This window comes from Sceloporus occidentalis, unplaced genomic scaffold (genome assembly GCF_023333645.1).
Source record: "Sceloporus occidentalis isolate IW3139 unplaced genomic scaffold, rSceOcc1.0.p SCAF_3, whole genome shotgun sequence".
In the NCBI taxonomy this organism is placed as follows: domain Eukaryota; kingdom Metazoa; phylum Chordata; class Lepidosauria; order Squamata; family Phrynosomatidae; genus Sceloporus; species Sceloporus occidentalis.
In genome coordinates this window covers 179,629,503-179,656,637 of record NW_028316983.1, presented here as the reverse complement: position 1 = coordinate 179,656,637, position 27,135 = coordinate 179,629,503, and positions in this window count along the sequence as shown.

Here is a 27,135-nt window from a genome sequence, read left to right as displayed (position 1 = left end):
AACATCTGAGGGAAAGAAGGAGAAATTCTTTTGACTTCACGGCCTCCCAAAAGCATTTGCAAGCAACAATTTTTTATCAGGAAAAGGCACTTACATTTTTGGGTTCAAAAACTCACAGTATGTCACTGCTTCCTGCTTGCTATTTTGGGTGTTCCTAGTAAAACACTGACTCTTTTGTGCAAAACATCATAATGCTTCTATGATGTTCAGGCTGAACTCAGAGTTAAAATGTAGCAGGATGACTCGAGTGAGCAAAACACAAACTGGTTTTCTTTCTTTCTTTTCTTATTATTTTGCCCTTACTTGAGGAGAAGGGAGAAACAGGACAAGTATCAGAGCTGAAAAGGTGAAAGGGACACACCCTCCACTTAGAGATCAGTTAAGAATATATATGAGCACATTAAATAGAGTAAAAAGGCATGATTTTACAGTGTAAAAACAAAAATCTAAAAATTAACCACAGCCTTTTCCTTTTTGCTCTGAAATAGTGGCTTGCCAAATGTTTCAAACCTTCTACACTTCCTGTGTTGCTAGTTCTGTAGATCCACTGTTAATGGGAATTTTCTCCTCAGTTTGCAAGCCTAATTGACTTGTATCTCATTCTATGCAAATGCAGTATCAAATTTAATCTAAGGGCAAAATAATCTGTACAGTTTTTAACATGTTCTGAGATGCCTTGACTCCCATTAATGGGGGAAAGGTAGGATGTAAATGAAAAAAAACACTAATAACAATTAATAATAAAATGTATTTATGATTGTGGTTGTCACATCTGTCAGTCAGAGAAACTGTTATCTAAGACAGCATCTAAATAATTGTACAGGTTTTCTCCCTTTGTTTTACTCCTATGACATGTTAGTTTCAGTTTTCTTTTTGTTATTGTTATTTAAAAAAACACAAAGTAAGAACTGTCCTTTTACAAACGTTGTATGTGACTTTAAATCTCTGTTAATTAAAAAGAATGAACAATGGCAAATATTATAGTAGGTACTGCTGAAGTGAGTATGTAAGTATGAATAGTAACCACTTGACATTTTCTTCATTTCGTACTCTATTCTTCTGGCTTAGATTTCTTGCAAAAAATCACATAGATAAAAGTCCACTTAGAAGGGCAATATTGTTCATGAGATTAGTGGAAGTAAAACAGTCAACAATAGGAGTCAGATTACACAGAAATCTATGTATTTGTCTTAGTGTCTTGCTTAATGTATTTGAATAATTTTTAGTAACATGAAAATGATGAATGTTTGTTATAATCAGGAAAACAAATTAACAGCAATCAACATACACTTAGTGAATAGGCGGTAAATAGAACAATAGGAACAAAGAGTCAGTTTTATAGCACATGTAGAAAATTAGTTACAACTCACTTTCCGCAATTAATGGACTAGTTTTTATTGCTGTTGTGCACTAGCTGCTACATTTAGTAAGTCAAACTCTGTTGTTTGGCCCTGAGTTCAAGGAAACATTTTGCAGTACATTTTGCATAAGTAAGAATACACCAAAATAAACAAAGTACAACATAACATAATTACTGATAAATTTAGTAGCTTAACTGTTTTGGCTTTTAAAAATATCTTTATTCAATAATTATTAAAAACAAATTAAAACACCCAATACAAACATCCACATTAATGTCATAAACATTCATAACATCATAAACCTTATAATATCCAAAACATTCTCTAAAATTCAAAAAAATTCTCTAAAAATTGAATAGTTTAATTGTGATGTGTGACAATTTTGTAGAAATCATTGCATTCATAGATAACTGGATCTCATCAGAATGATTCATGCAAGTCACAAGTGAAATCAAATCCTATCCCCCAGCCCAATCTCAGATGTTTTTATCAAATGAAACATGATGGGAAGAGACCATTTCTGCGATACAACTTTTACCTGTATCATTTTCATTTGGATTTACACAGAAGGGTTTGGACCATGCAAATGAAAATTGTACAAAAAGTTAAAAGTTTTTCTTTCAAGGAAAAGGAAGAATTTCCAGGGCACTTTTATTTTCAATGAACCCAAATCTCAAGGAAATACTCAAGAGCTGGAAGCTTTCTCTTAAGATATTTATGGAGAAAACTATGTCTTTCTCCTTGCTGCTGCCACTGCATGCTTTTAAAAAAAAAATCTGGCTGCCACTGTTGATATCACTGTATTTGTCATGTTTACTAATAAGATCTCAACCTATGTATTTGGTGGCACTATAGAGAAATACTCCTCAGTTTTTGTGCAGAGCATTAAGGATAAAATCCTATATATAGGCAGTTTCCAGACCAGCGCTTTGCGCCAGCCTGGATACATGCTAGGGTTGCCTCGGGGCATCCTTTACAGATGCCCCTCATCCCTAGCATGTAACCGTGGCATGGTAATGGCGGTGCCCTGTCTACATGGGCGCTGCCATTACGACATCACTTCCGCACCGCCTCCAAACGGAGCGGCATGGGCGTGACGCACATGCGCTGCTGCAGGGCACTTGTGGCGCCCTTTCAGCGGCGCTGGAAGGAGCTCCAAAACGGAGCTCCTTCCGCCACTTGTATCACTGGTGCAGCCTTTACATGGCTGTGCCAACAATACAAAAGAGAAAGGAGCCGAGCGGCCCCTTTCTCTCTTTCCCCGCCACTGTCGGGGAAAGCCCCAAGGACACTGCTTTCTAGGCCATGGGGAAGCAGCTTTTTGTTGCTTCCCTGAGGCCTGGAAAAGTGGCAGATCGGGGCCTCTGGTGCTGCCGCTGTGGCCACTGAGGCCCCGATCCATTGAGGAAAGGGGCGGTCTGTATCCTGCCAAACTTAACCTTCCTAGTGAGCCTTATAGAATCCACTAGGCCTGATGTCTGATGCATATAATCTGGCTGTATGAAGGATTGTATTCTTCTTGATATCAACTATAACGAAGGTTACATTTCAAATAGTGTTAGACCATGATCCCATCTGAGAAATGCTGAGCCATTCATGCACACATGATTCCATTTGGCCTATGTCAAGGAGGGAGGGAAGGAGGGAGGGAGGAGGGGAGAGAGAGAGAGGGAGGAAGGGAGGAGGGGAGAGAGAGAGAAAGAGAGCTTCTCTAGTATGTTTGTAATTGCTATGTGCTTTCAAGTCATTTTTGATTTACGGCAACCCTATGCTGAACCAATCCTTAAGTTTTATTGGCAGAATTTTTTTAGGGATGGGTTGCCTTTTCCTCCCTCAGTGGCTAAGGGAGTGTGACTTCCCCAAGGCCATCCAGTGGTTTCCATAACAGAACAGTGATTTGAACACTGTTCTCCAGTGTCCTAGTATAAAACTCAGACTGCTACACCATGCTGGTATGTGGATTAACATCTAATCCACTTGATGTACAACAATGTATATATGACATGGATGTTGTTCTGTGTCTTCAGGTCAATGCTGACATATAGCAACCCTACCATAAAGTTTTCTTGACAATATTTATTCAGAGACCTTTTGTCATTGCCTCCCTTTAAGACTGAGACAGTGTGGTTTGGCAAATTTACTCATTCAGTTTTCATGGCTGAACAGAGGATCTGAATTCTGGTTTCCTGGAATCCCAGTTCAACATTCAACAACCACCCCATGCTGGATCCTTAACTGTTTAATGTACTTTTGGGCCCGTACAGACAGGCCAAAATAAAGCTGCTTCGGGTCACTTTGGAGATATGATGCATACGTCCTAAGACTCTGCACTGGAGCATGGCTTTGGCGTGGCTTCCAGACTCTTAGGATGCATCATTTAAACAGCATACCTTCAAAGTGACCCAAAGCAGCTTTATTTTGGCCTGTCTCTATGGGGCCTTTGATACTCTGGCTGTATACTGTGCAGTACTGAAGTTTGTTCAGAACATAGTTGATAGGTTGCTATTTGGGACGGATCACTGGGAATAAATCTCAACAGCACAGAAAGAGCTCCTGCTTCTGTCTCTAAGTAAAATCCACCATTAAATAATGTTCAGTATTAAATGCTCTAGCTAGGGGCTGAGTTGTACAGACAAGTCTTTTCCAGTCCTTTTTCTGGATGTTCAAGCAGTCTTGTGTATTTTCCTCGTCATACATTACAAGCCACCCTCAAATACCATTCAGCTATAAAGTGGAACTTCCTTCTATATAACCACTGCTGCCTACTGAGAAAGTAGTTATCCTTTTTAGTATGAAGAGAGCCACCTGGGAAGGACTAAAGATTAAGAGAGCCCTCATTTAATACTGTTCTACTGAGCAAACAGTTCACAGATAGCAATATGTATTGCTTCCTCTTGCTTTAATTGCTCCCTTGTGAGAAAAAGAGCAGGAAAGCTTTTATGTGAACCGTCTACAATTGCACTAAAACCCACTGTTTATAACTATTGTAACTTTGCACAGGAAGCTGAAAAGGAACAGGGATTGTTCTGCAAAGCTTGATGCTGCAGTGGTCAATGATCAAAGTTCTGTCATTTTATGTGTCTGCTCAAATAAATACCTTGATTCAATCCATTTCCATGTTATGTGAATATAAATGTATCAGGCAACACAGTATAAATCTAACTGTAATTATCTTGTTGAGTTTTGTATCAACACAGCAGGAGCAAAAGCATCCACTACCTGGCCATTTCCTTATTCCAGATATCAGCCAGGGCTTTCACAGAATCACCTGCCAAGGCAGTAGAGAACTCTCAAAGATTCATCAGGAAACTGCCTGGATTCATAAATTTCCTGGGATAGACCTTCTAAATTGGCTTCTTATTCTTGCAGAGGTTCTGAGTTCCAGTGGGTCTAAAAACTACCAGGTAGTGATCTGTCCATGATAGCAGAAATACAGTATAGAAAGTTCTTCTACATCCACAAAACCATCATCCCACATGGCACAGAAAACTATATCCATTATGGGTGGCTCCACATACACATCCACATATACATCATCCCACATGTCATAGAAAACTAGATATTACTTGGGATAGGTCTCCACATGGATATTGAAGTCCCCCAGCATAACAGATAGGGGAATTCCAGCACTGCTACTGAGACCAATTCACACAGCCCACTGTTGATGGGAAGTATACCAACAAAATCCCTATTCTGTTCCTGCCAGCCACCTTCAAATACACACACTCAAATCCAGGAACCTGTGGGCAGGGCACCTGGTGAGGGAAACGGAAGCCCCTCCTTCTTTTCCTTCTAGGAAGTCTTTTAAATAAACCATTTAATTGATCACTTTTATATTTTAAAGCTCTAGTATTGCCTTTCTTGGTACCTTACATGTACACTCCACTATCTCAAATAAACTGACCAAATGTTGCTCAATCTGGGCTCTTCTTTGGAATGTATTAGTTTTGGATAACTTTAGTAGATAGACAGTGGCTTGTTTGCTAGCAGAATGAAGCCAGTTGTACTGGGAAATGACTCATCTAGCACAGGAATGGGCAACATTGAGCTTACATGGATATGAGTGCCATACCACACACAACCACATCAGAATTATTGGATAGTAATTAATAGTGACTCAGTACTTCCCTAAATCCCACTGACACAAATGGGTATGCTTGTTGGATTACTAATAGTATTTAGGCCATTATTTATCAATTTCTTTGGTGACCTGATTAAAATGGTTCAATCTGTTCTAGTTGGGATTGCACGTTCCTTGAAAGAGCTAAAATCCTTAGCTTGTGGGTTGTCCTTTATTAATCAGTTTCCTTCAAATTCCATGTGGTAGTATTTCTAGAAATTCCTTTCAGCTGATTTGCCTTTTGAATATGTACTACACATTTTTACCTACAACTAGGATTTATTAAAATCTCCTGAAACACAGGGAAAAAAGCATTCACTTTAAAGAAACATAGTACTTTTCCACTGAAAAGTCTTTACCACTACAGCCATAAACACTCAGGATGGTCTTTGTCACTGACGCCTCAGTTATACAGGCTTTAACTTCTCCTACTAATCTCACCCATCCTCCAGACAAAAAGCAGTTCCCTTCAAACCTTAAGAGGAGTGTGAACTGCTAGCACTGATGCTTGCTAGTCTTACTTGTTAAAGTAGCACAACATAATATTCCAGCTGTGACCTTTCCAAGTGCAAATGGACATGGCTTAAATCATTCATGCTTCTGTTACCTCCAGATTGGATTACTGTTATTCATGAAGATGTGATTAAAGATAGTTGGTTGCTCCAGTTGATCAAGAAAGGCGTGTCCATCGATTGCAAACATGATAAACCATTGTATCAACACAGCAATTTATTACTAGAGATTTTATAACTACCTTACAGATTTGTTTAGCACTGCCCTCCTTCTCACCAGTCTGGTGTGGTCTGATGTTTCTTACTACAAATTTCATCATCCCAAATCACCAGGGCCAATGGTCACATGTGATGACAGTTGTGGTTTAAAACATCTAGAGGACACCAAGCAGCTGGAGGAACTCTATGTTAGTACATTACAATATAGATTAGCTGTGCCGTAATGTATGTAAATAGGATTGTAGTGCAATAGAAAGACATCAAAACTACATGGGCAAGAAAGGAGTGACAGTGAAGATTTTTTAAAAGGACAATATTACTAAAAGCTACTGGGGTGAAACACAAGAGGTTATATCACAAGACTCAGCTTTTGCATTTAGATAGGGATTATGTCAGTGTTCAGTGAATGGAGGATATATTGTAAAAGAGCTGAATGAAAGAATTATAACGTAGTAACAGCATCAGTTGATGTTTCCAAGAAGGAGAAACTGTAACTGGGTTAGAATGGCCAGCAGCTAAATACAGAAGTAGCTTACCCAGCAGAAAGGCATTAAAAAAATCATCCTAGGGACAAAACAGCAAAGTCCCAGTTAGATCAACTGCTGGCAAGGTCAAGCATTTCTAGAACCAGCTATCCACTGGCCAGATGGAAATATCATTCATGTCTTAGCCTGGCCAGGCAATTTCAAGATCAGCTTGACCACTGAGCAACACAACAAGCCAAAGTTGATGGATTTCAACCTGCAAAGGCACCTGTAGGCAAGAAAAGGTTATTGTTATGATTTTAAAAGCTATTGAGATATTCTGGAAGATTTGAGCAGAGAGTGTGATTTGACTTGTAGATTAGAAAATGGGAAACCTGGCCATTTGTAACAGCTTTGGAAATAATACCCTTGTTTAATCAAGTTGCTTATATTCTTTACTTCCCATGGCAGCTGCTGGTAGGCATGATGGTGGTGCTAACTACCACTGCTAACTATTGGTGTTACTATGTATGTGTGATTTGTAAAAACATCAGTAATACAAGTAAAATCTGAGTCAAAGCACTGTAGTCAGAAATACTCCTGTACACACTTCCAGCCAGTCAGCAACACCCTCTTTGAAGGTACATCATATGGACAGTTCTTATTGATTTGTTATTGATTTCCTTTCTCTTAAGACCCTACCAACACCATGAAATTTTGGAGGATTTAGTACTATAAACCTCCAAGATACCGAAAGTCAGTTGATCTCTCCTTCTTGGGTACAGATGCTGTCCTTTGGGCTACATAAAAACCCACATTATGACACTGAATGCATGATATTCTGTGTATCTCCACATTGGTTGAACAAAAACTCCAAATATTGGAATGCCAATGGTGAAAGATAGCGGACATTTCCGATCAACAACCTCGGGAGAGTCACAGGTTTCCTTCCACTGGCATAAAGGATTTGTTGTAACATAAGATATAGCCATGTTAGTCTGTAGAATCAGTATATAGAGAAATCTTGTAGTACCTTTGAGACTAACCAAAATAAAGAAGTTAGCAGCACAAACTTTTGTAGACTTCATTCTACTTCCTCAGGTGCATATGGTGGAGTAGAAATGAGGGACAGACATATATATGGCATTGGTATGTGACAATGTCAATTCAAATTCAAATTACTTTGTGTATGGAAATGAAGTAGCAAGTCCAGTTTTAAATATGGTTGTTGGTGATTAAAGACATTGTAAACTGGCCAATGTGTATGGAAATAAAAAGGCCCACAGGAGGGCTAACGATGAGATCTGAAAGGCTAAGTTGGGAGAACTGGATTTTTACTTAGCACATGATGCGTTCATGTACTAAGTAAAATGTGGATGACATTTCTAAAGAGGGGAATCAGATATTTCTTTGGGACCTGCAATCAGGGGTTTTGGCTTGTTTAGCTGGCCTGGTGGGGGATAGGGGCTAAGCAGACGTTGCCCCATATTTGTGGCATAGGTGGGAGGAGATAAAGGTCCAGATGAACACCTCAGCACCCTCCTAAAGGATGAAGGTAAGTTTCTGGAACTGACCTATAGGTCTTGTGACTAAACAGGAAGGGTAAGAGACTTGCTTTAGGGCTGGCCTGAGATGTAAACCCTCACTTAAGTCTTGCGAGTTAAGTGGGGGAGTCTTGGATTGGCCTTCCGGATGCAGGCCAGCCAGGGAGCAACCCACTTCTGGATTACTTTTGGGGCTCAGGTATTTTCGCCCAGGAGAAGCTGAGCAATTGGTCTGGGAGCAGACCATCTGCCACCTGTTCCCACACCAAGTCCACTCCTCCCCCCCACTAAGTGTGTGGGGCTACTTATTATGATATAGACTAAATAACATAATAGGTTTAGTGTGAGGATAAAACTGAGGCGGGAGAAGGATCTAGTATGCTAATCAGAGCTCCTTGGAGAAAAAAAAGGAGCTATAACTGTAATATTTATATATTGGCCTGCACATCTGTGTGCACATGCATTAAAAAAAATCACTCTCCAGTCTTTTGCACTGTTGTCTTTTCCATTGGAAGGAATTATATCTGCATCGGCAAAGCAATTGAGAAATGTGATTCCTTTCAGTTTAGCCATTGCATGCCTCCATACTTTTCTCCCACGAAAATGGCAAGCAGCTATTCATCAGAATAAATACTGTCTAGAGAGATGGCTTTTGCCCCCTCCTGCTATAAAGGCTGACTGCTTCTCAAATTAATGCTCCTGAAAGAGGAGGCTGCTAGTGGACAGTTGAACAATTGTCAAACCAGACAGCTGAACAGTGGGGTGGTGAAGGGCAGAGTGGAAAGAGAAAGAGGTCTGGCTCCTGTCAAAAGCCTGAAGGAAAGCTTGATAAATGTTGTGTTCTCATTGGGTACCCCCTCACATGATTAGGAGCACTTTAATCACAGGGTAGCAGCTTACATAAATGTGCATTAGTTAATTAACTGTTTAACAACTTTTTTTTCTTAAAAAAGGATTAAGTATAAGCTTTATTCCCCTCACCTATAAGACACTTTATTTCTTATCACTTCAATTATTTTTTTTTCATTTTGCAATGAACTTACCTTAATTTAAAGGTAAGCCTAGTAAACTGTAATAGTCTTACAACAGTGAGACTTATCTATTATTTGGTTTCATGTATATCCCTCTTTTCCTCCAATGAGTTCAAAGAGCCCTTCCCACTCCCACAGTAGCTCAGATTCATTCAGTGAGTTTCAACCTGCATGTCCCAAGTCCCAGGAGATTGTCGCACTGCCCTTCCTCATCCTTTCCACCCTGTTAGACTGGGGAGATTATCACACTGGCCTTTCCGTCCTTTCCTCCCAAGCTAGGCACAGGATGTAAACTTTTAAACACGGATTTTATTGCACACCTCTATGCCCAGGCAGGAGGCATCCCATACCTGATCTGGACTTCTCCCTGGCTTTTTGAAAGAACAGGATTTTCCTGTTCTTTATAAGGTGTGGCAGAAATCTGGATCGGATTTCCCATTCTTTGCAAGGTGTGGAAGAAGAAGTCCGGATTGGGTAAGGGATGCCATGATTGAGTATGGGAGGTCTGGGCAAGGAGGCATGCAATAAGATTCATGTTTAATACATCCCGTGCCTAGCTTGGGAGGAAAGGACAGGAAAGGGCAGTGTGATAATCTCCCTAGTCTAACAGTCTAAATGCTATGCCATACCAGTTTACCTTAATAATATCACATCATCCTCTCACAATGTCAGTTTGCATTTGACTGTGGGATGCATTCCATGCATCCTTTTTCAAAGTTCTTATCCAAAATATGTTTACAATGTTGATTTTATTGGGCTTTTCAGTATCTAAACAAATATCTGCCTGTACATGATGATACACCAGTGAACATGCACATTATAAAAAGCAAGATGCTCTTTTGTTAATCTCTCTCTCTCTCTCTCCCCCATGTAAGTCAGTTGGAAAAGACCAAATGTTATGTAGTGTATATTGATTGTCTTTTAATCATGTAAACCATTTTTATTGTTCCTGTAGCAGAGGATACAAATAAAAGTTGTATTAATTTTTATTATTTATTTATGTTTTCAATGACAAAATGACTGGGATTATTATTCCAAGATCTTCAGATGCAGCACTATGCAAATTATCTAATCTAGTGCTTCTCAAACTGTAGTCCTCCAGACATTTTGGCCTAACTCACAAAAATTCCAGCCACCATTACCGATGGTCAGGAAATCTAGGAAATGAAATCTAAATCTGTAGAGAACCAAAGTCTGAAAACCACTGATCTAAATGCAATCTGAAAAAAAGGAGAGGGAGGATGAAGAAGAAGAGGAGGAAAGAAGCACAGATGTAGAGGTGCCACTGGAGATGCGGTGTGTGTGTGTGTGTGTGTGTGTGTGTGTGGACTGCACTGTGCAACACCCCAGGGAGGGTGTCACCTGGCAGGGCAGTACATCCAGAGGGACTGGCACAGCTACTGGCAAGTGAAAAAGTATATCACTTTTCTTTCCTGCTCAGCCAGCACCTACACTGGGCCCTCCAGAGTGTGGCAGCATCATTCCCCTCAGTAGCGGTGGCTGGTGAAAGGATGGCCTTTCAGGGGGAAGCATGCCTTTGGGTTCTGGCATGGATGCTGAGAGAGGCCACAGCCATGTACATCTCAACCATGGCAGGTCTTCTGGGAAGAAGGGCAGCATGGGTCGCCCCTCCACACACACCAGGTGACATCAACCTCAGCAACTCCACTGTATAGGTGTTTTTGAAAAAAATTGTGTTTTCACCAGAAGTAGAAACCTACCTTTTCAATTATAGTTCAAATGAAGAGCAATTGGCAATAACCTAGAATGTCATCCAATGGCTTTCCAGAAACAACCCTGCCAATAAAAAGTGTGGCTGAGTAGCAGCACCTCCTCCTCGGGACTGTTGAACCAGTGCAGAAGAAGTCTAGAGATGAACCATTTAAAATTCTATTAGTAAGCACTGGTATCTGATCACCTATCAAAGTGGACAAGATTCCTATGAATGGTTGAATAAGGATCCAATGCCTGATCATGGAAATATTATTTTTATGGACTACAACTCTCAATCCGCAACTCTCAGTCTTCTTAAATATTTATGATCACAGCATACACAGCACTTGGATGGATTTTGCATGGCCTCAGGCGTTTTGGGAGAGGTGCACAATGTTCTTGCCATTATGAAAGAGACAGAATCTATTTTATTAAAGCTGGCTTGGGACTCATATTAAATCAGACAGGAATTTGCTTTTTTCCAGATGTATGGTGAGGTGATACATCTGCAGGAGGACACCCAGAGGGGAGTGAGAGTTGCTCAAGTGGGGTGCAAGACTTGGAGGTCCTGATTCCTTCTCTTCTTCTTTCCAAACTTTTTATGTGTACAATTTACACTTGTGTTGATTTAAATATTGAATTTACTTAAATAAACTGTTATTTCCTTATAAAATATCAAAATATGAATGTAATGAATGTGTGAATGAAAATATGCACAATAAATAAACAAAATATTTTTATTCATATACTACATTGAGTGAGGGGGCAAATAGTCTTGTAGCTGTAAAGGGGGGTGTCCCAAGGGTAAAAAGGGTAAAAAGGTAGAGTACCACTGGTTTAACTAAAGACAAGCAACACAGGCTGGTCCATATCTTTCTTGTTCTCCTTCCAGTAATAGTCTTCCTGAATTTTGTGAGAGAAAGAGAGTGCCACAGTGATCTTTGATCTGACCTAGCAGGACACTTCTTATATTATTATGTGCTTAGCTTGTTTTCCATCAAAAGAATAATGTTTATAATTTCATCACACTTTATTTTTAGCTGCCCAAATGGAAATGCTATATGAAGGTGTAAGTTGTTAACATGAAGTGTTACATAACAATGAATTGTCATTATTTCTACACAGATTTCCCTGTATTTCAAGTGGATAAGAAAAAAAGGCAAATGAGAAAGGAGAAGATTTATTTGTGCTTAAATATTTCCTTAAATGTGTAAACAGGTATATTCGCATGAAATACTTCTAGGTAAAAAAAATAAATTGAATGCTCAGGAGGTAGATGTAATCTAAAGTGTAGGTTCATTGGATTTAAATGAGAAACCTTACCTACCTCCTCCATCCTTTACATATTTTGGCTTGAAGATAAATAGCCTAGTGCCACTTACTGAATATCTTAAAGTGTTATGTATCAGGAAAAATTATTATCAGAGATATCCAAGCAAATTTGTGCATCACATTAGATTATTTTTTATGTCAGGCCTAAAGATGTATGACTTCTCCACAACATATCTTCATGAAGATTTAATGGGTTATTTTTAATGAGTAAGCTTTTCTCCTCCTCCTGGTATTTTTCTGTCATGGTAATTGTTACTGGATAAAGCTGATAAAGCTCTTTTCCTCCCACCCCAGTGTTTGGTTAAAAGTTTTAAAAGAGGAATCTCTTCTATTCTTGGGGAAGTACAGTTCTCAAAAATATATTTTCAAGTTAACTGTTTGGTAGTTTATTTGCTGGTAACAGTAGATGACACCTTAAAGTTGAGACTAGCAAGAAATCAAGAGAACAACTCAGAGCTGTATTGACAATATTCTGTCCAAGAAGTGCAGTATCAAAAACGATGGTACAAAAGGTTCTGAATGACTTCTCTGTATAAGTCTACTTCATCACTTACTATTCTTTCCCTTTCCCACTCCCCCTCAACTGTTAAAGAGCTCTCCTAGGACAATTTTGTCCAAATCTTTGAAATGACTATGTATCAAGACTAATGTAGTCAAAGCTTACTGGAAAAATAATATGCCTTCCCTTACATTTTAAGTACTTTATGATCTAGTAGGATATGCCGCCTCAGAGTGTGGTACTTCTTTGAAGGTTTTTAAACAGGATGAAAAACAAATCTGTTGACAGTGCTTTAATTGTGTGTTCCTGCACAGTAGGGGGGTTGCAATGGATGGTCCTTGTGGTATTTTCCAACTGTATGATTCTATTATTCTAGGAGGATGGACAAGCCTGGGACAAATTGCCTCCCCTACACTACCACCCCACCCCACAACAATGGTTCATTGGCCTTGTAACTTCACTAGAACTGAAGTGGGGCATTGTTGTCAACCTAGTAGGGCTTACAACAGTTGATGGTTTATCTCCTTAAATAGACTGTAACACTATAAAGAGCCTCTGACATATGGAAACATTGGCAAACACACCATTACTATAACCTATGAAGTAGTCTTTAGTTGTTGGCCAAGGCAGGACAAAGCAAAACAAATAAATTATTCCAATATAGGGATTCAGATTCCAAAATACAGATACCAAAATAAAACAAATAGAGTTGTCATCACTGGAGGGGAGTCATGCAATTTCAAGTGTTATTGCAGAACTTGTATAAGATGACCAAGGAGGTCATCTGGGAAGAAGGCAATTGTTATGTTATTTTGTTCTCACTATCACTACATAAATATGTCCACACATATGGGCAATTAAGAAAGATGATAAGAAGAAAATCCATTCATTTGAGATGTGGTGCCGGAGAAGAGTGCTGAGGATCCCACGGACAGCCAAAAGGACAAACAAATGGGTCATAGAGCAGATCAAATCAGAAACCTCCCTGGAAGCCAAAATGACCAAACTGAGTCTATCATACTTACACGAGAAGGAAGGACTCATCGGAAAAGACAATAATACTGGGAGTGGTGGATGGAAGTAGAAACAGAGGAAGGCCACATGCTAGATGGATGGACTCTCTGAGGGGGTCACAGGAATGGGGTTGCAGGAATTAAGCAGAGCAGTGGAGGACAGAGGGTCTTGGAAATGTCTCATCCATAGGGTCACGATGAGTCCAGATTGACTTGAGGGCGGTTAACAACAATAGGGGTCAGGCAGACCAGCAGCTTGGAGGGGCTTCTGGCTGCTCCAGCCCTGGTCACTCCTTGTTTGGCCAGGACCGTGGCAACCAGATGCCATGATCCTGAGGCTGGCTGCAACTTCAGCCTGGTCCAGGGGTGTGCATCATCTGTATGCCACACCTCCAGATTGGCCCAAAGCTGGTGCTTTTGGCCCATAGGTTTCAGGCCTTAGTTAGTTTTTTGATAGTTTACCACTAATAACCACTAGTCCTGTTTACAATGAAGCTTTGCTGGATAAGACACTGATGTTGTTTTAATCGACATTCAGTTGACGTATCTCATAAAATAATATTCCTTGTCTCTAAAAACAAAATAATGCCCAAGAGCAGCAATTTGTTGTATATACGATTCAAAAACTTCCAAACATTTCTTTACATCTAGCTCATATTCAGTTATATGCAAACATCATCCTACTTCTGGTTTATACAATGATTGAAGAAGGCTATTGACTTGATTGTCCATAGCCACACAATTAGCCTGGTAGTATGAAAACTCATTCTATCTATGCTCTATTTAATCTGTTCTGGTGAAGTGTAATGAATATAATAACGAAAAGCAGCTGAGCAATAGCCGCCTTTTTCCCATTCTGAAGCTTATCTCTTTCTGCAAACAGAAATATATAGTCCTGCATAGATTCCCTTGCACACATCAAAGATCCATTATCCCAAAATGTGGTATACAGGCTAAAAGACATAAATTGTGTAGAAGCTGATTGACTTTATCATGAGGCAGGGTTGTTATCAATGCTAGCAGGCATCTGGTTGTATTCACTTTGATTTACTCTGCTGAGCATTTTTATAGATGTAAACCTGTTTTGCCAGGACAAATGGAGTGGTAAATATAATAAACTAAATGCTCATTGTATAAGAAGAGGAATTGTGTCAATGCTGTAGCCATAGGAGAACGGATGTTTGGGGAGAGTTGGGGTGCAGAGACACTCTAAGGAAACAGCCTTCATCTTTCCTAGAGAATAGGAAAGCCAAAATAAAAACTTGTTAGAAAGAAAGAAAGAAAGAAAGAAAGAAAGAAAGAAAGAAAGAAAAGATCTATAAAGGCAGAGAGGAATCAGATTTGCTAAGATTTATTTTATTTTATTTTATTTTATTTTATTTTATTTGTTTATCTGCAACCCTCTTCCACCACCTACAAAAGGCAAACAGTGGCAGATGTCACCCTGACAGGGAAAGTGGCAAGCGGCCATCTCACTTTGTTTGTGACTTCTTTCACTAAAGTCAAGCTGTTTTTTCCCCACTCCATTCAGCATGTTTGTGAATGCTTGATTTGGTTGGAAGGGGGGGGGGGGGCTCAAAAAACATGCACATACACAGAAAGGGCAAGAGCTCTGGAATTCAATAGAAGGTCAAAATGGCAATCTTTTTGCTGGGTCCAGCTTCCTTTTGTACTCTGACATCTGGCTCCCATTACCAGGACAAATAGGAGCAATTCAAATCGTTAGTGTGTACAGGGAGAGTATTGCTCTCCTTTTCATAGCACACAAGCTACAAATTTGAGAACAGGAACTGGGGCTCTGAAGAACATTGTGTAGCAATAGATTTGCCACACTTGTTTCACAGGCATACACTGAAACAAATGTAATAAGTGATTATAGAAAAGTTGGCTGTCCTGCAGTATATCCTTCACACAAAAGGAAGAAAAGAAATAATTATTCTGATGAGTTTGCACTGAATTTTCAGCCTATTACAGCATGAAGCCCAAACATGACACTGGAAGATTTACATTGTGGCCACCTAGGGCATGGTAAATCCTTTGTTCCCACCCAAGTAATTTCATATGTGTTGTTTGTGAAACTGCATTTTTAATTGTGAGACAAAACTTCACGTAGTATAATTATACCTGCAAATATAAATGTAACTGCCATATGAAGTAATATTCCAAAAGGCCAGAGCACTGGGTTAGTTCAGTAACTTATGGTGTTACACTCCCCTCCATTGACCTCCTCCCATGAACACACCATACAGAATCCTTAGTAATTTTTTTGTACTAATGTTACTAATAAATCATAATTCCATATATCACTGAATGTAATGATAATAGTTGTGATATAAACAACTAGCAAAGTTAAAATTATACCTTTAAATTACAACGTCATACGCACAACCTAAATGTATGGACATAGATTCATGTGATTAAAGTGAAAATTTGGTAAGATGTTATCATGTTTTTAAAGAAAAATTTAAAAGAGCTTAAAATAAAAGATTAAAACCTGAGGCCTCTCCTTTTTCAGCCCACTAAACCCCACTAGTGTCTTCCCTTCCACTGAGCTCCAGAATTTTAAAGGGACATGGTTGAACATTACAGCCCATTTCTGCCCAAAGGCAAACTTTTGAAAAGCGTGGTATCACCCTGCCCCCTTCGGGCGTCACCTGATGTGGTTTACACTCCTCTCACCCCCTTTGTGATGTCCTGCAAAATGAAACATTATCTTGTAGGCCTGCAATGGGCAGTTAACAAATCTGCTCAGTACATCTAAAGATAACAAAATCCCTAAAGTATATATTTAGAAGTGAGAGAACCTTTTGAGAAATAATAATGCATTACATTGAACTGGGTGGCATTTCACTAGAGAAGCAATAACTTATCCATTTAGACCTTTTACCATTTAAGTACACAATCCATATCCATGAGTAAGATGAACTCTTCAGCCCACATATGTCATTAATATGTGTCTACCTTCTACTGGTGACTTTATTCCAATAAAAAAAAGTTACAAGAGAACAAATGAGGACACTTAAAACAATAAAAAGATCCTCCTGTTATAAACTGCATAAGATTTTTTTTCCGTAAAATTTTGAAGCATATATTATATCTAGATACTCAGCATGTCATTTAAAGAAACATAGCAAGGACCTTTCAGCTGATAGAGGTATGCATGTCTGTATACATTTTGATTTTGTTGGCTCTCTAATGAACTCACTGCCATTTCAGGAGCTAACTTTCAGTGCATTCTGAGCCCGAAGCACTTAGATGCAGCTTAATAATAACATAGCAGAGTATAGAAGCAAAACTATCCAGATTATAGGTATTAGCAATGCACTGACCACTTTCCACACTGAAAAAATAACTCACAGACACTGTTGATTTCATCGAAGTCCTTGGAGGTTCTTTATCTTGAGTTGGAATATGTACAAATATTTACAAACTTTCCTCACTGACTCCCACCAACTTCTCCATCTGTAGTACATCAGCTTACAGCTTCAAATCAATCCAAACCACAAGCCATCCAACCCACACTAATCCAACCGGACCAACCCACACTGATCCACCAATCCACATGTGACCTATCACCTAGCCCACTTATATATAGCATTGGTTATGAGTTATCACCTGGTGCCACATAACATGATGCAACCTCAGCAGAATTTACATACTCAGTATTCTATGGCAGTCCCACAGGATATAATGCCACCTGTCAATCCAAATATTTTCACAATTATTTAGAGGAATATTTTTAACAGATTTTTATTAAATAGACAGACATAAAGACATAATTGCCATCTAGAATAGTCAGATCAGATGCATCCCAAGGCCTTGCAACCCTGGGGGGGTCGGTCCCTGGTCATGTCACAGGGGAAGCCCCATGATGATGTGGATGGCAAAGCCAGGTGATATTTTTAAACATGACATATGAAACATCAGTCACAATTGCTCAGAGCATATTATCCATATTAAAACAAATACTAACTCTTAATAAATGAAGAAATACTTCTGTATTTAGAAATTAAGGGCCTATACAGATTGGGAGAAAGGGGCGAACAGAGGCCGCCCCTTTCTCCCCCAGATTGTGGCCGTGCCAACCAAAGGGAGTGGCAACGATGCACTGGGAAAAAGGAGCCACAAAACGCAGCTTCTTTCACCACTGCTGCTGAGGTGCCATAAGCGCCCTGGAGCAGTACTGTGACATCCCTCATGTGCCTCCCTGTTTGGGCATGGTGCACAAGCCATGTCATCATCGTGCACATCATGCAAATGGCAGTGTGCCAAAATTGCACCCACGGCGCACTGTAGGGCTTGGGAGTGTGCAGACACTCTGCTCTCCCAAGCCCTACTTTCATCCCCAGGCCAGTGCAAAGTGCTGGTCAATTATTGTCCATCCAAAGAAAAACTTCCAATTAAAAAAATGATCTTAATGTATTTCTCTTATTAACTAGTCATCCATACTGGCTGCATTTTCTCTTCCCCCATTGTTTGTTTGTTTGACATTTGAGTTTTGCAATCTACCTAAATTGGCAAAATCATGACCATCTGATCATAACAAATATCACAATCACCAAATATTTTAGGAGAGAAACCTGGTGATGGTGATGATGGTGCTGGTAGTGGTGATGATAATGTTGATTACAGACCAGCAGGGCAATACAATCTATGTACAACTTTTTGGAAGCAAGCTGCATTAAGCTTAATGGGACTTACAACTTTTAAATGCTAGACTCTAACATATCCCATTCATGGTTCCAAGTCTTTCTTGCAGAGGAGAAAGAAGAAAGAGTTAAACAAACTGAAGAAAGGAAGGAAAGAGAAGGAAAATGTTGAGTGGAGCAAGGAAAAGTAGTGGAAGAAGGAGAAAAAGCATGAGAGATTGAGAAAGAAAGAGCATAAGAGGAAGGGAGGGAGGGAGGGAGGGAGGGAAGTTAGAAAGACAGAGAGAGATGAGGAAGTTGGGGGGAATATAGGTAGGGGGGCAATGGGGTAGAGGGTGAATGAGAAAGAGGATGAGAAGACTGAATGGGAGAAGGGATAAGGCAAGTGAAACTATGAGATTTGGAGAGTAGGAATCTCTTTCTTTTTCTCAAACTCTCTCTCTCTCTCTTAATACCTTGACTACAAAGATATCTTCTTGGCTATAAATAAACCTCACAATCCAGCAGGAAGTTCTCTTGCAAAAAGGCTATTTGGAAGTTGAGGTATGATTTCCAGCTCAACCATGAAACCAACTGGAAGTTTAACTAACATGGAAGACCTTGGGCAAGTCACATGCTCTCAGCCTCAGAGGAAGGCAATGGCAAACCTCATCTGAACAAATCTTGCCATGAAAACCCCACAATGAAGCCAAGCTGTAGACGAAATTCCCAACTGACTGAGCCCAAGCATAACAACCCCTTGGCTCCCTTGCTGGCAACAGAGTCCCCTCAGAAAGGCAGGAAGGGGAAGCTTACAGCCCGCAAATATATATTGGTCTAGGCTTTAAAATGGACATCCATGGAAATGTCACTACCACACCTGCCCTGCCTAACCTACTTGTTTTGACTCATATACTCATGACTGTGCTATTGCATAAAAACTGAAAATGAACAGTGTGCATGTGTTAAGTAGGATGGAAGGAGTAGGAAGGTGGGCTTAGCATTGCAATGCAGAAAGCTGATAGGAGGACTGTGCACTGCCAAAGCAGCACCATAGCATCATTGCAAAGAAGTGTGATAGTGAATGTTTCCAAACTGGTATGTTTCCACTTCCTTAAACAATATGATTGAGCTGAGGCAGCAAGGTGATAGTCCCTTTCATCTCTTCAGCCAGAAAATGTAACACTGGAGGATATACCTGAAAAAATGTGCCTACATTTGAAGAGTTTGCTGATGCAGGAGTTGGCCTCAACTCACTCAAGTCTTGTGCAGCTGAATTTGCAGAAGCCTTTTCTGTGAAACACTGGTTTTTCTTTCACTGTCTTGGACATTTTACAAAGCTGAAAGGACAGAATGCAGAAAGCTAAGTCTGAATAAAGCAAGGCTAGTGATAAAAAAGGAAGGTTTTTCATTATTTCCACCAGTCCTTTCTCAGTTACTGCTGTTCCCTCCGCTCTCCCATTTCAGGTGACAAACGTTTCTAGATGAAATTGACAATGGTACTGTATACCCAACTAACATAAACACCCTTTAAGTGGCTGGGAGGAAAGAAAGATTAGATATGAAAGATGGTGTCACTTGAGAGTGGCTGGGACAGAACAGTCTGGAAATTTAACTAAGATGGAAGACCAGTGTGCTATAGAACCATAAAGTATTTCTGGTTAGTATACAATGATTTCTAGCACAATTTCTTAATTCAAAGATTAGCACAGATGCTGTGTCTTTTTACCTCCTCATTATTTTCACTAAGGGGCTAAAAATCAGCTTTTAATAGGGGACTGAGGAAGGGATAAACACAACAAAGGAAGCCTTAGGTCTCTGACTGGGAAGCCCTTATTTATTGTTATGTATTGGATTTGGAAAAGTTCTCTAACTGCAAATATTTCCTCTCTCAATATGTTTTGTCTTTCAATCCTTCAGTCTCTCCTCCAAATCCACATATTTTTATTTCATCTTATGTTATTTGGATGTGATAGTTGGAGAAATAGAAAGAGGATTCCCTTCTATAGCATTTTGTTAATAATCTGATTATGACTTCCCCAGACAAGAGGGCAATTTTTTTAGGAAATAAATACGTTCCACACATACACCAAAGGGGAAAGGGTCTAAAATACTTCATTATGCACAAAGTAGTAAACACCCTGTCCTAGCTGAAGGAGTCTGGTACAAGAAATCTTCAGAGTGGGATTTAAGCCAAACACTCTGTGCAGCAGGCTAACAATAGCAAATGATTTCATTAGCGTGGGACTTGCTCTTGAGTTCTGCCAGAGGCCTTGACACATTTGCCCCATCATTTCCCATTCCCTCTCACTCCCCACCTGTCTTTCCACTGCACCCAGCCTCATCTGGGCTCACAACACTGCCCTTCTTCACTGAATTCTATTTTTGATCAGGCCAATTATAGTCATCCCAAGAATATATTCTCACATATTTCCCAAGCTACATCTCAAGTACCAAACTACTAGACTTCATTAATCTTCTATATATTTTTCAACTCCTTCAGAATACAGATATCTGGTGACTTACAGCCTTGCCATTCCTACTACCATATCTACATGCAGATCCACCCAAGCAATGTTAGCTAAATGTAACATGTAATCATTTTAGGAACATTTGACTTTGCCTTAACAGCAGATCTGAGGGATCAGTGAAAAAGGGACATTGTTGTTCCCTTTGCCACCCATTGTCCTCATGCAGAACTTGTAAAGGTCTAAGAACAGTATTTAAGAAGTATTCATAGCACCATTCATGAATAGAAGTAGTTGTTGTTGCATGCCTTCAAGTCATTTCTAACTTATGGCAACCCTAAAATGACTCTATTACAGGGCTTTATTGGTAAAATTTGTTCAGAGTAGGTTTGTCATTACCTTACTCTGAGCAGGGACATAGCTGGGGGGATGGGTTTGGGGGGTCCGGACCCCTTTCTGTTAGATGCAATGAATGGTGTGCACTTCTGCACCACTGCGCCCAAGCCCCATTATAATGGTGGCACTTAGTCTGGATGCCCCCTTCCCAAAATCCTGACTATGTCCCTGCTCTGAGGGTGAAAGAGTGTGACTCAAGCCATCTTTTGTCATCTTGGTCACCTTGGTGGATGTCCAATGCAGGGAACTATACAGGGGCAGTGAGTCCCTGTTAGTTCTGCTGGACCTCTCAGTGGCTTTTGATACCATCAACTATCATATCCTTCTGGGCTGTCTCGCTGGCATGGGCTTGGAGGTACTGTTTTACAGTGGCTCCATTCTTTCCTGGAGGGACCAATCTAGAATGTGGTACTAGGGGACTTCTACTTATCTCATGGCGATTGGCCTGTGGAGTCCCTCGGGGTTCTTTTTTTATTTGTTTCCTGTGCTATTCAACATATACATGAAACTGCTGGGAAAGATTGTCTGGACTTCTGGGCTGCAGTGACATCAATATGCAGATGACACCCAATTCTACTACTCCTTTCCACCTAAACCAGTGTCTGTAATCAGTAATTGACTGGATGAAGGCAAATAAATTGAAATTTAATCCAGACACAACAGAAGTGCTCCTGGTCAGTCAGAAGGCAGATCAGGGAATAGAGATACAGTCTATGTTGGATGAGATTACATTCTGCTTGAAGACTCACAGTTTGGGTGTATCCCTGGACTCAGTTTTGAACCTGGAGACCAGAGTCTCTGCAGCGACCAGGAGTGCTTTTGCACATTTAAAATTTGTGTGCCAACTGCAACCATTCATTGAGATGCCAGAGCTGGCCTTGGTGGTATGTGCCTTGGTTAGATCTCATTTGGAATACTGTAACATACTCTATTTGTCTTTGAAGAGATTTCAGAAACTTCAGCTGATTTAAAGAATTGCAGCCAGACTGTTAACTGGGGCAGGTTGCAGAGACCATACAATGCCCCTGTTGAAACAGTTCCACTGGCTGCCAGTTTGTTTCTGGGCACAATTCAAAGTGCTGGTTATGACCTATAAAGCCCTATATGGCTCATGTCCAGGCTTTTGGCACACTGTTTCCCCCTGTATGAGGCTCTGAGATCATCAGGAAAGTCCCTTCTCTCAGTCTCACCACCACTACAAATATGGGAGAAGGCCGTCTCAGTGGCTGACCCTAGACTCTGAAACTCCATTCCCAGGGATGCCAGAATGGCCCCCTTCTTGCTATCCTTCCATATTCAGACAGGTTTTTTGAAACAGAAAGTTTTTTAAAAACATCCTGGAGATGTTGTACAGCTTTAAAGTGTATGGTTTTAAGTGTTTTTATCTTTTTTAATTGTGGGATATAAATATAATCATCATCATCATCAGAAGCAGTTTTCAGGCAGAACTGTGGTTTAAGCTGAGACACAAAACCTGAACTTCAATTCTCTATTTGTTGCTGTAAAATATAGAAGGCAAAGTGCTGTCTGAGGCAGAGATACAAGTTTTTTTCCCCTATAACTAGGGGGAGAGGAAGAAAATGCTCTGATCGAATGCCTAAATAAAGATCTACTCACCTTGATTTCTAAGAAGATCCCAGTGACATAGTTACTCCAGCTACAAAGAGCAGCTCCAGATATAATCTAAAAGTGGGGAGAGATACTTGCTTCACTCAAAGAGCACTTCACGATATGAATCCCTCTAAGAAACCTGCAGTAGTTTTTTTTTAAAATAGAAAAACAGATACAGTATTGCATGTAGGATATAGAACAGTGGTTATTACATCTAGTTGTGACAATGATATGTCAAAATGATATGCCAACATGAAAAATCTATATGTAGATTGTACTATTTAATTTTTGTGACATTAACTATGAAATGAAATAGATTCTATGATTCTATGAATTGCCAAGAAAATGAATAGAAGTCACCAAATAAGCTTTCTGTGTTGTGGGCTTAAAACAGACTCCTTTGGGGCCATTGCAATGCAAATTAAAACCCATCTGCATATCAACACATTGCTTTAGTTTAGGCATATTGTTAGAAAGTTTCTAATTAGGGGAATTTCTTAATTAACTCAAATTGTCAAGAGGGAGGGGTAACAATGCCCTTGCAAGACCGTGTCCTTTAGTGTATACCAAAGGATCCTTTAAGAGATGACATGGAGACAGGCTTCTCCAATTAAAGTCTAAATATTTATTAAAAAGAGAAACACACAGCAATAAGCAATACACACGTGTGCTCACACAAGAGACTCAATGAAAGTAAAGGGGGGAGAGTGGAAAAGATTGAAAGGCAGAACTCACTTCTGAAGGCTTGTCCGGGATCCCAATGCTGAAATGGATGATGGATAGGACACAGCCACCAGAACGGTTGGGGGGGGGGGGGGTTGGCCGAAGGAGCTAAAATCAGAGTCCAGTCTGGCATGGAGCTAAGCTGTATTCTGAAAATAGCACACCTGAGTGAGTAAATTTAGGGCTTCTTATAGGCGAAATCTAGCCTCTGGTGATGAGCTTAATGGGTTGGCCAAAGCCTAGACAAAGGTGTTTGATTGCCTGGACTTTGTTAAGCTCAGATGTAGGGTAGCCTGGTCAATGCAGTCAGGTCTTGACACAATAGTGGGAAGACAAACAGGTATATGGGTGGGTCATTGATTTGATCACCGACCCATTAAGTGTGAGACTGAGAACAAACAGTAAGCATTGTGTTGGTTTGGGAGGTGCTGGCTCCCTCATTAGCAACTCTCAAGCTACCCCTAGGGCAGCATGATGCCATGTGCTGCTCCACACTACGCATGGCATTACAACACTTCTCTGGCTGTGTGTCCCCATGACGCAGTGCCAAAGGAACACCTTAAAGCTGTGGCTATTGTGCTCTTTCCACAATTGGCCTTTTTGAAGCTCCTTTTTGCATCCTAGAAAGGCCAGATCATGGCCACGGCATGCGGTTGCCACAGACCTGATCTGGTGCAGCTGAAGGGGGTCTGCACTGCCCCACAGTCTACAAAACTCATTTATTTGTAGGCTGCTGTGTGCATATCAGGATTCTGGATATTTGGCAGTTTACTAGATCATATATGCTAAGTGTGCAGGGAACAATTCAGGCACTTAAAAAAGAGGGCTTTAAGTAACATATGTCCTTTTCAAGGTGGGCTGTCAATTCCTACATCTATAAAGATTCTAACAAATCCTCTTCTTATGGTGCTTTTTCTATCATTCTCTGGCCTACATGCTGAAATAAAACTGAATACATTTGAAGTGTGACACTTCCCTACAACTTAAAATACGGTCACATTCCTGCTGAGTCTGGTGCCAGCAATCTGCCATCTCTGAGCTGAGCAAGGTTGTTTCAGATCTAAGTGGATGACATTGTCCCTTTAAGGGATGATTTCCTCCAACCTCGAGCTTCTAGCCTCCCAGAGAAACTCTGTTTTCAACAGATAAGGGCATCATAAAATATTTTCTTGCATTCCCTATGTTATTTTTTTGACAGCATCAATTTCTCTCCTCCCCCCCCCCCCCCCGCACATTTTCTTAAGGATTAACTGTAAGGATGCTGTTCTTCACCGGGTCACCTGTATCGTCTTTGCTTTTTTATTTCATTTTATTTTATTTTAGTGCAGATTAAAATGGCTATATCAGATATCTAGGACAAGAATCTCATCTTCAAAAGCAAATGTGCTTTACTTTTCTCTATAGGAACAGTTTGGCAGGCTGCAGACTTGCAACACAAGGAAGTCTAGTTTGGAAGGCTGTTGCAAATAGTTCTTAATTTTGTATGCCCTTTAATAACACTCTTCACACACACACACACACACAACCACTGCTACCAATAATAGATGAAAAAGATTGTCTCCCATCTGGTAATTGTTCACAAGCAATTATTACTTAACTAGCATGGTGTAGTGGTTTGAGTGTTGGACTAGGACACTGGGAAACCAGCATTTGACTCCCCATTCAGCCATAGAAACCCCCTAGGTGACCTTATTCAAGTCACACTCTCAGGCTCAGAAGAAGACAAGGACAATTTCTGAACAACATCTGACAAGAAAACCCCATGACAGGGTTGCCATATGGTTATCATAAGTCAGGAATGACTTGAAGGCCTAGTTATTATCAAAGGATTTCCTTCATTTTTTTGCCATCTGAAAAAAAGTTCAATTTACTCATTTCCCAGCTATCAGAAGGATTTTTTATTTAACAAAAAGATTAAAAATAAAACATTAAAATAAACAAATAAAAATAAACTTTGAGTGGCTTGTGAGTGATTTTTTTAACCCTAATGAAAAACCGTATATGATGAAGTTAGGAGTTAATAGTAGGATGTAATGTAGGCATGAAACACATGGGCAAAAAGGCTCAGTTTCTAGCTGCTTTAGGGACGAGGCGTGCAAATGATTCATGCCCCTGATGCAGCTGGAAGCAGTTCTGAGGCCACCAGCAAAAGGAGCAGGGAAAATCCATTCCTTGCTAGTGGCTTGCTTGGCACTGTGATGGTGTCCCACTTTCAGAGTGGGTCATGCTGTTGCTGCAGTCCCTAGGTGATTGTGGCCCAATTACAGCCAGAGTGGCCTCTGGCCACTCCTTCATGGCCGTCTGTTTCACCCATAGACACCTTAATTTCCTACTACCAATGGAGAATCCCATGTTTTCCCAAATGAGGACACCCTGAACACGTCACTTCCATTCACTGCATCATGGTGTACTGAAAAAAATGTCTATAGCTATAAATAAATTTGTTAAAACAATGTTTTGTTCGGGATCTTTTGTTAACTAAAAAATCCTTTTGAATGGTAATATTGAATTTTTTCCATGTAAACATATTAGCTAGTCTAATGTACATGCCCTTCATTTAATTCACTTCTTCTGTCTCTCTCTTTGTATTAAAAATCTACTTTCAAGGCAGCATAAGTTTAATTTTGCAGGACCATATTGATCAAACTGCAGATGACAAGAGATTACAGTGTGCTCATGCCATGCATGGATACATTTTACGTGGCTTCCAGCATATGCGGAAGCCACTTGGGGAGGAAAACATTGGCACATGCCCATGGTATGCATGCGTCACTCTGCCACATGTACGCGCCCTATTATTTTCTATGGGGCTCAAGCAGAGCAGGATTTTCCCTTACACAGGGGATCCGGATCCCCTGTGTAAGGAGAGGGCCCATTGTATACCCCAAATCACCCTAATCACTGAAATTGAGGGAAAAGATACTGTCTTTTGTATATAAACAGATCCATTTTAAAAATATACAGTCATTCACTTGAAATGGGAACACAACAAGTTTAAATCTAAAATTACCCATAAATGGTTGTTCACCAAAACAAAAAACAAAAAAAACAAAAAAAAACTTCAAATGCTTTGAGCAAACCAGAAAATATGTCTTCTGGTATGAAAATTAAGACGTGAAAAATTAAATCATCTATCAAGGACTGGCAGCTACCATATATCTTTTGGAATGGAAACAGACTAAGATGGTAAAGTCCCCCAAATAAAATCCTTAAATATAGCATTGCCTTTTGAAAATATTTTGGAAGTATATTTAAAGGAATAAGTAATGAGCAAAAATTACTTTTGGTGGGTTACAAACCGCCTGTTTGGGGCATGCTGCACCCCCCCTTTCCCCGGTGTATCGGGGCCTCAGTGTCCAGAGCGGCAGCCGCTGAGGCCCCGATCCGCCACTTTTTGGGCTGCGGGGAAGCGGCAAAAGGCCCCTTCCCCACAGTCTGAAAAGGGGTGTCCCTGGGGCTTCAAGCCCCAAGGACACACAGCGGCGGCGGGGAGGAGGAGAA